General features: G+C 43.6%; 1 protein-coding gene across 1 annotated transcript in view; it reads right to left on the reverse strand.

The window, feature by feature from the left end:
• Nucleotides 1–7,155, reverse strand: part of CLMN (calmin) — a 133,181-nt gene extending 126,026 nt beyond the window's left edge. Inside the window, exon 1 of the mRNA XM_061612063.1 lies at nucleotides 6,910–7,155. The gene's annotated coding sequence lies outside the window, so the exon portion shown is untranslated. The remainder of the gene's footprint in view (nucleotides 1–6,909) is intronic.
• Nucleotides 7,156–10,138: the final 2,983 nt, after the last annotated feature.

Consider the following 10,138-nt stretch of genomic DNA (forward strand, 5'->3'; position numbering starts at 1 on the left):
TATATGCAGAGGAGGCTGGTCCATTAGGGCAAGCGGAGTGCTGTCCCACCAAGCTTGATCTGCCCTCAATCAGTCCCCACCCGCTTTGAGAGATGCTTGTAAAGAAGACAACTGATAAAATAATAATTAATCATCATCATCATCTCCTTACTTACAACCAGTCTAGGCTGTGGCATTGGTTTTCAGCTTCCTCCTCCTCCTCCTCCGTCTCAGTGTTGTCTTTGGAAAACTCAGCAGGGAGGAAGACATAGGCAAAACAAGTATTAACTGGCTTTGTCCATCATTGGCTCTTGCTCCATCTATTGTTGGCCTCCCTGCCTTCTGCCTTACCAGTCCCAATGGGCACCAGCCATCACTGATCATATGATCTCAGGGTGGTTACAATAAAATAAAACTGCTTCTCGGCACGGGGTCTTCTGCTCAACAACAGCCCGGCACAGGGTCTCTTGCGCGGGGCCTCCTGGCTCAGGGCCTCCCACTCAACAACAGCCACCGCCGCGTCCTTCTCCTCCTCCTGCTCCAGGCAAGGCCCAGGTCCCCAAGCCCAAGCTCCCGCAGCCCCCCCCCGACATAAACCATCCCCACCAGCAGCAGCAGAAGCCCGGGGAGCAGCAGCTGAGCGAGCCCGAGGACATGGAGAGGAAGACAACATTGAAACAGTAAACAGCTTTGCTGTAACAAATGCCTGTCGTCCTGCCTCTCAGGAGCTGCCGCCCCCGCTAACACCACCTCCTCTTTCTTGGCGGCGCCAATAATGATAATGTTATTTGTTATTTAATTTTATTTGTTATTATAATGTTAATTGTTATTTAATTTAATTTTTGTAAATTGTATTGCTTTTATTGTATTTTTATATTGTATTTTTATACCTGTGTTTATTTTTCTTTGTAAGCCACCTTGAGGGCCTTTGGCCGAAAGGCGGGGTATAAACAAAATTTAATGATAATAATAATAATAACATTAATATTAATAATAATAAACACTACAATAAAACCAATTGAGCCCAACTTCTAAAAGCAGATAAAACCAATTGGGCAGTAGAACCTGACCCATTAGGGCGAATGGGACACTGCCCCACCAACCTCAGTCTGCCCTCAGCCAGCCCTCACCTGCCTGCCTTTTTACTTACATCCAGTAAAGGGGTAGCGCTGCCTGTCAGTGCTGCCTAGAGAACTCAGTAAGGAGGAGGATGGGAGCAAAACTAGAATTAATTGGGTTTTGCCTGTCATCGGCTCTGGCTCCACCTCCTATTGGCCTCTCAGCCTTCTGCCCCACCAGTCCCACTGGATGCCCAGCACCTCTGCAATTGAGGCCAACCCGTAAAATGGGCATCTCCTTAGGGAGCCACAACCTGGGCTCCTCACTCGCACCAGTGATGCAATTCCTAGTAACCCTAAAAAGCCTGGGCAAAGAAATGAATTTTACACCTGGCACCAAAACGACACCAGTTGTGCCTCTCTAGGCTGTAGGGTGGCCACTTATGCATCACCAAAGAAGAGGATATGCAAAAGAGGACCAAGAAGACAAGACTTGCATAAAAGTTGTATATACTATTTCATCAGCACAGATGCAAATGTAGGACAAATCACTATAATGTAAATACAATATACTGTGACTAGCTGTCCCATGTGCTGGCTCAGCCTGGTGTCCAGGTGCAAACTGTTGATATTAGGCGGCTTCAAGGCTCCTGCTCTCCTTTCTTTTGGTTTTTTAACTTTAAAACAGACGTGGATTGGAGAGGCCTTACAAAGGGCTCCTTTAAACAAGAGGATTATCCTCTGTAAAATAGGGCACACGATCACCTTATTTTAAGGCCTGTTTTCACAATTATCATAGGAGAACAACCCCTGACCTAACTCTTTTTTATGCCCCCTCCCTAACACATAGTTTCATTACAGCTGTCACAGAGTTGAAGAAAACTTAGTTGATCAATTGATTAACAGTTAAAACTTGTGTATATTTTCTCAGAAGGAAATCCTACCATACTGAATGGGACTTACAAATAAGTGTCCTCAGCAGCGTTGCCTAAATCTGCATATGTTTGCATATGAATGAGATAATAGCTTTTAAGGAAGCAAAACCACCTGTTTGTTTTTAGGTAATTTTAGATGTATCACAGCAGGCAGCAGCTCAGAAGTAGGAAAGAGTCATTCCCTTCTGTTTGGACATAATTGCAAATCTGCCATTCCAATCTGCCATTCAGTCAGCAGCAGCAGAATACTGTTTCAGATATAGAGACAGATAGACATACCACTCAACATATAAAATACCAGGGCAGTGTACATTTTAAGACTTGGAAGCATATGCAGAATAAAATACAAAAAAACCCACTAAGGGATCAATCCTAACCTCCCTGCACCAGGCCAGTGGGGCTTTATGGAGTGGCAGAGGAATCACTGCCATGTATGGCAGTTGGGCTGGAAGGTGGGGGACAGGCAGATCTCTGTGTCAGTCTGGAGCAGGCACAGTGGACAAGTCCAAATTGAGCAATATTCAGGGCTGGCACCAAACTGCCCGGCCCTGGGTCATCATGCTCCCCATCACCACCTCCCGATGCAGGCAACAGAGGTTTAAATAGGCCCACCCGCCCTCCCTACATCCTGCATTGCTGTGTCAGTGCGCTGTGCATGCACACCTGCCATCGCCCTAGATGGTGGCAGAGGTGTCATCCCCTTAGGGGCGCCCCTGCCGCCATCTTGGGTGATGGTAGGCATGCATGCACAGCATACTGATGTGGCAACGTGGGAGGTAGGCGGGACAGATGGTCTATTTAAGCCAGCATCGCCTACATCAGTGGAATGTTACTTGGGAGAATGGAGATCCTGCTCCATGATCCATGGTAGCATCAGGTCGCTGGGCATGATTTGCCCCACAACCTATGCCAGCGTGGATTGTGAAGCAGGAACTCCACCACCCCAGCCAGAGGGGCCCTTCTGGGCCACAGGGGCGCTTGGTCACTGCCCAATCTGACCGCCTACTGGCGCCAGGCCTTCCAGTACTGTCACATGAAGGCAGCAAGGCCAGCTTAGGATCCCAGGTCAGTTCAGCTCCAACCCCAGAAATCCTTGTTTTGGATCCCATAGGTGGTATTTGAGCCAGCCTATGGCATGGTCAAAAGTCTCTCCTGAAGACTATTATGCTGTGAAGACTTTTTCAATAGCTGAGAACTAGTCGCATCTCTCCAATTAAAAAACAACAGGAAGCCAATGATGTGAAAGATCCCCTCCTAAGATTTTGGAGGTCCACTGCCTGCCACAGTGTTGAAATTGGTTAGTAGCTCCCTGTTTGCATCTAAATTCTCAACATCATCATCTGCCAGTCACAGTAGACAATACTACATGTGATGATGCCAAAACCATTTGTTTAGATTTGGATCTGCTGGAATAATGTATGAAGCAGAGAATGGATGGCCACATTTAAGTACAAAAGAGGTGCGGGGGCGTGATGCTATATCCCCCCCCCTCCCAGTCAGTTTCTCAAATCACTTTTCTCTGTTCTCAGATCCTGTACGAGGTATGAGCTGGGAAAGGGCTTGGAGAAATGAGTTAAAAAAAGAAAGCAACATGTGGGATTGGGGTTTCAACACCCCTCTCCTTTTTGTACTGTTCTCTCTACACTGCTTTTTATATGAATAGGGAGGATTCATGAAAAGAAACATTTGTTTGCCACCATCAGACCTTGTGTGGCCCATAGATTCTCAGGGTTCATGCTCAGATAGCCTCAAGGAAATTATTATGAGTCCCACTGCCCTCTGCTGGGCTGAAAATGTATAAAGCAACTTGTTTGGTTTGATTTTCAGTAACGACTATTCATTCCCTCTCGTTTGAGTTCATACTAACTGCACGTGGGTGCTCACATGATGGAGAAACATGAATACCTCTACCATGCAGATTAGGTTATGTGAACTCAGCACCCCACAAGATTTCCTGATCTCACAGAAACCCAGATTATGTTATTATTTCTGTTGAAAAAATGATGAAGATTGTGTAAATGGGACCACCATGTAACTAGGCACTCAGATGAGCTCTCTTCAGGTGTTATAATCCCACACACAAGTAGCATCATGTGGGCGAGAGTGGGGGCAAGTGCCCAATCTCCACACCTCTTCTGTTGGGATTCTAAATCACGTGGGCACCTTCCAGGAGTCTCACCTCTTCTGACATTCGCTCTCCAACTCACAGAAGACGATTGGGATTGCAATGGAGGTGGGGGTGTTTACCCAACTCATCCCCACCCTTCCTCACATGATGCTGCTTGTATGTAGGATTTAAGCGCCTGAAGAGGGCTACAGTGCATCCCCTTTGCAAATAATGTAATCTCTGTAAAGCAAATAATGCGTTTTATATATTACATTTTATTTTGGCAAGTTGTTTTGACGGCTTCTATTTTATTGTATAAAGTGACAGATAAATGAAATAAATAAATAAATAAGCCTGCTGCTACCTCTCTTTCAGTGCCAGTGCTACCGTTTGGTAGAGTGAGGCATCTCTCTCAGGCTGCTGATTTGGGGTGTCATGAAAGAGCAGCAAATTTTTACTTAGTATTTATTATTGTTGGTGACAGATTCCAGCTCGACCATGACTCTGAAGAGAGACTTTATCTAAGGAAGAGGATTGGGACTTGGAAAGGACCACCAGCACCCCTGGGAACCCTAAAAAGCCCTGCTGTCACAGTCAAGACACCTAAGATACCCAGCCCAAAGTACCTTGCCTGCCCCCTGGTGACCCCATACACCACACCTGGACTCCTGCCTGGACCTGCCTCACTCCCTTAGGTGGCGTTGGGCCTAGCCAGAAATCAAGAGTTGGTGGAGAAGTGTTTGCCTGACCGCCAATGAGCTTCACTATCAGGGATCTACCCAGAAGCCAGAGAAGAACCAAAATGTGCATTTGGACCCAGGGTGCATACACACCTTATGTTTAAAACGCACTCAACACATATTATTTTCCCCAAAGAATCCTGAGGACTCTAGTTTATTCCTCACAGATCTACAGTCTCTGGAACCCTTAACAAACTACAGTCCCCACAATTATTCAGGGGAAATAGTGTTCTTTAAATTTATGGTTTGTATACAGCCTGAACATATGACCAGGAACTGCTTGATACAAATCTCCCAGTAGGAAGTTTCACTTGCATCTGAGCTAGGATAAAAGTTCTAGTTCAACTTGCAACTAGATGCTTGTGGGATTTCCTGTCTCAGGTCTCAAAATAACTTGGCCAGACTTGGGTACTATGTTCCTTGATTTGTCAAGGGTGTGTACATGTGGATTTGCATCATTTGTTCACATGCTTCAGCCAGCAAAATATATTGGGCCGGTCCTGCTCCTTGTTACCATCTGGTTACAGAAAGACCCAGGCTTGACAAATGAGGCCCCATGTAACCTATGCATTTAAAGCAGCACTATACCTGTTTAAAGTGGGATGGTACTGCTTTAAATACATAGTGCAGATGAGGCCTCAAGGGAAGAAGGGTCTCCTAACAACTCTCAGTACCCTTAACAAACTGCAGTTCCCAGGATTCTCTGGGGGAAACCATTATTATTTAAAGTGGTATGAAACTGCTTCACATGTATACTGTACATGGGTCCTTTGTTACTATAGGGAAGGATATTGATTGCTGAATGCCCAGATGGCTTCCAAGCCGTTTACAAAACATAAAAACCAACTGCACAATGTTGTTAAAATACAGAATTAAAAATATACTGCAATTAAAATACACAATAAAACAAAACTGCAGTTTGTTAAGGGTGTTAAGAATTGTTAGGAGACCCCTATTCTCACAGAGCTACTGTTTGCAGAGTGGTTTATCAATCAATCCCTCTTCCCAGGGAACTTGGCCAATTGTAGCTCTGTGAGGGGAACAGGAGTCTCCTAACAACTCTCAGCACCTTTTACAAACTACAGTTCCCAGGATTCTTGAGGAAAGCCATGACTGACTGGATTACTGCAATCTGCTCTATGTGGGGCTGCCCTTGGAAAATTAAACTAGTCCAAAACGCAGCAGTCAAATGACTGGCTGGGGTTCCCTTTAGATCTCATAGAAACCCTGTTTTAAAACAGCTGCATTGGTTGTTGCCAGTTCATTTCCAGGCGCAATTTAAGGTGCTCATGCTAAAGCCTTAAACAACATAGGTCCAAAATATGTGAGAGACCACCTCCTTCCCTACAAAACTCTCCGGTGTTGAGTTCAGCAGAGGGGGCCCTTTTGGCAGTTCCATCACCCTCAGAAGCTCATGGGAGGGGTGGCCCAGGAGAGGACATTCTCTGCAGTGCCCCCTAAGTTGTGGAACCCCTCCCTACTGAGGTGCATCTGGCAAGTTCGCTATGCAGTTTTAGGCAAATGATGAAGATGCACCTCTTTACCCTGTCCTCTGACACCTGAGACATGTGTTTTTAGGACCCACATTATTTGGGGTTTTTAGGTGGGGTTTTTCCCCATTTTTTTTAATGTCATATTTTAAAATTGTTGTAACCCACCCCGGGACCTTTGGGTAAAGGGCGGGTAATAAATAATAATTATAGTAACAGCAGCAATAATAATGTTATCTGATACTGCTTTCAATGTATAATGCAGATGGGACCTAGGTTAATACTCTAGACAGGCTAGCATACAGGTTTACATTATGAAAGATATCCTACTTAAACATCACAGAACGTTGCTGAGTTGGTGCCAGACATCGAGAAAGCAAAAACAGGTAAGGCCAGGGAGCACATAATCTCCTTAAGCAATATCATTTGGGAGGAGGAAGAAATAATGAAGAAAAAACCAGGCCTGTCATTAAATATGAGGCCTAAACTGAAACCACCATTTCAGTTTTTGAAAAAATCCCTACTTGTCAGTTTCTTGGCACCCTTCCCAAACGTTTCCCCATAGCAAACCCCAATAAGGAGGCTGTCAGGGAGCCCTACCTCAGGAATGTGCAGCTCTGACTTCTCCAAGCTGAGGCTTCTTCCCAGGCTTGTTTTTCATGGCTTTGTTATCTGTTGAACCTCGGCTATTGAATTCAGGCTCCCAACAGGTGGTTGATGATTTACAATCAAACTATATGCGATTTCTAAGTGCCTTTAGCCTGCTTCACTTGTTACTCACACAAAGGGGAAAAACAAGTAAACCCCCAACTCCGTGGTGCATGGCTCATCCCATCCCCGCTGTTCCCTAGGGACTAGGAGAAGGAGATCCAATTTATTTCACATTTAAAGGCAAACCTACCTTATTTGCACATTCCAAAACAAAAACAAGAGCAGGAACACAGCCATCCTTCAAAATTCCCAATTCTCCAAATTTTGCAATGCAGTTCTACAGCCAAATGCACAAAAATGCATATACTAGTGAAAATAACATACATTATGCATTATATTAGGGGAAATTGCTCTGGAAAGCTGCTCATTAGAGAAAATTGCCCCAAAATGTGTGCCTATTAAGAGAAGTTTGCATTAAAATGCTGATGAATTTTCATGGAAAAAAAGTCACGAACTGATGTGGAAATGTGGAGAACTGAAGTTAAGGTTCGAAAAATATGTGAGAGAAACCAAAGATTGTCCCATCCCTACTGTCAACATATTAGCATGGCCACCTGAGACAGGAAATCCTTTGTACATTTATCTTTTCATGCAGAACATTCCTTGGATTCTGGCTTTCTAAAGCATAACTCCTCAGTCCCATGAATAAACATGAAAGGAGATTTTGAGTCCCATGATTTGAGGCTTTCTTTAACTAATAGCAGGAAGAGCAGGGGGAAAATCTGATTGGGTACAATGGCATGCGGGGCGGTGAGTTAACCACCACCCCCCCACTTTACCCACTGAAAATCCCCACCTTGCAAGATGTGAGGTAGACAATTAGCAGCTTTGTGGGGGCAATTAAAAAAAAATCTGTAAACAAACAAGGCAACACAAAAATTAAAACAGAGGATAAATGCATCGGTGGGTGTTACAGTGCATGTATACTATGTCTAGAGATGTTTGAGGATTCAAAAACAGAAACGGAGTGGAAATTGCTGGTGTTCACTTTTTCTTCTCATGTCCAGAACGGAAATCAATCCAGCAAATACAATCAGTATTTATCTTTGCTTTCAGTTCGCAAATGATGCATAATTGATTGTGTTTTTCCTTATTAGCATTGTGTTTCCTTTGAATTGAAATGAATGGGGTGAAATAATGTAATCTCAATGCAATTTACATAATTATGTAAATTGTGTAAGTTACATCATTTCACCACAGAGGACAGCAAGACAAGTAGCATAAGAACATAAGAAGAACCTGCTGGATCAGACCAATGGCTCATCTAGTCCAGCATCGTGTTCTCACAGTGGCCAACCAGCTGCCCATGGGAAACCCGCAATCAGGACCTAAGTGCAAGAGCACTTATTCGGAAGCATACTGTCTCTGCCAAAGGATGCAGTTTTGGGCACAAAAGACAAACTATAGCAGACTGGAAATAGCACTGCATGAGACAAGTACAGAATGGAATGGATAATGATGCCTTCTTTAATCCCTAACGATGTCCAGGAATCCTCCATCTTCACAACGCATGCTTACAATGTATTCTTCAATACTTGTGTCCAGAGGTAAGACCTGTTTTACACCTCTTATACATATAAATCAAGCCAATGTATCCCTCCAAACTGACAGCTGAAACAGCGGGGGCCTGGCGTGGGGGCAATTTTAAGTGGAGAAAATGGTGTGCAGGGAAAGGCTGGACTTCCCTCATGCTTTAGTTTCAATCTGTATCACATACCCCAACCCCAACCCTGGCTGTAGTTGCTGTTAAGAGCAGAATCCTAAGGAAGGGCTGGATGCATTTAGCATCAGGTGTGGCTTGACCTTTAGCTGGATTATTTACAAGGCCATCCTATGCACAGCTTCCTAGCAGAGCTCCTCACATGGGCATGCACAGGGTTTCTGACAGTCTACGGGAAGAAAGCAATGGGGGAACATAGAGAGTGGGTACAGGGCTGGCCCAAGACATTTTGCTACGTGAGTCAAAGGACAAGATGATGCTTTCCCCTTTGACACAGCAAAACTGAAGGGAGTTGCAGTTGAATCTCACTTCAACACTAGCAACAAGACAGTTTTCTCCAGGACAGGAATTTGGTAACATGTGCCTCTGAGCATATGTGAGTGGTGGCAACACCTGCCATCTCCAAAGATGGAGAATTACATTTTTGTATAATTGTTGGTGTTCTTACTATGCTTCTTTTCTGTGTTACTACTGTTGTTTTTTTTAAATGTTTTTATTTGAAATATATAAAGAAAGATTGAATATTAAATATTCACATAATACAGAAACCATATACGCAAAGAATAGTACATTATATATAAAAGTACAACTCAGTCTATCACTATCCACATACAATACAAATTACTTAACATTGGTTATTAGGCAGTTTTAGATAATAATTAATTAACAAGAGGACAGATCCCAGATCTCCAGAGAAACTATTGTAGCCATAAGCTGTTAAAGGCAATTGGAACCTGTATTGGTCCTGATGCTTTGTTCATATGTGTAATAAAACACGACCATTCTGTAGCAAAACTATATTTTTTCTTTTGTCCTCTTGCCACTCTCAAATGTTGAGTAAGTTTCTCTGAGAGCGCTATTTCCCATACTATGCTATACCACTTCCCAATGTTTAATCCTTTTGCCTCTTTCCAGCATTTAGCTATCAACATGCGTGCTGCTATTAAGAGATACTCAATTTGCTTTTTATGTGATATGGTTTGGTTTTGGCCATCGAATTTATTAAGTAATGCCAATTCTGGTGTTTTTATTACTTTCATTCCCCACTATAATGGATATTTCTTCAAAAACCTCCATCCAGAATCTTTGAATACGTTCACAGTCCCACCACATGTGAACATAGGATCCGCAGACCCCACATCCTCTCCAGCACAATGGTGAGTAAGACTTGTCTATCCGTGCAATTCTGGATGGCGTTAGGTACCATTTTTGTAAGATTTTGAGTGATATTTCTGTGTATTTAGCTGATACGGCTTTAAAAGGAAATTTCCCCCACATTTTTGTCCAGTATTCTTGATCAATTTTGATAGCCCAGTCAGATTCCCAGCAAGTTCGTAGCCCTTGTTGTGATCCTAAATCCTGTTCAAGTAGCAATCTGTATAGGGTAGTTATTTGCCC

The sequence above is a fragment of the Rhineura floridana genome, chromosome 2, assembly GCF_030035675.1.
Source record: "Rhineura floridana isolate rRhiFlo1 chromosome 2, rRhiFlo1.hap2, whole genome shotgun sequence".
NCBI lineage: Eukaryota > Metazoa > Chordata > Lepidosauria > Squamata > Rhineuridae > Rhineura > Rhineura floridana.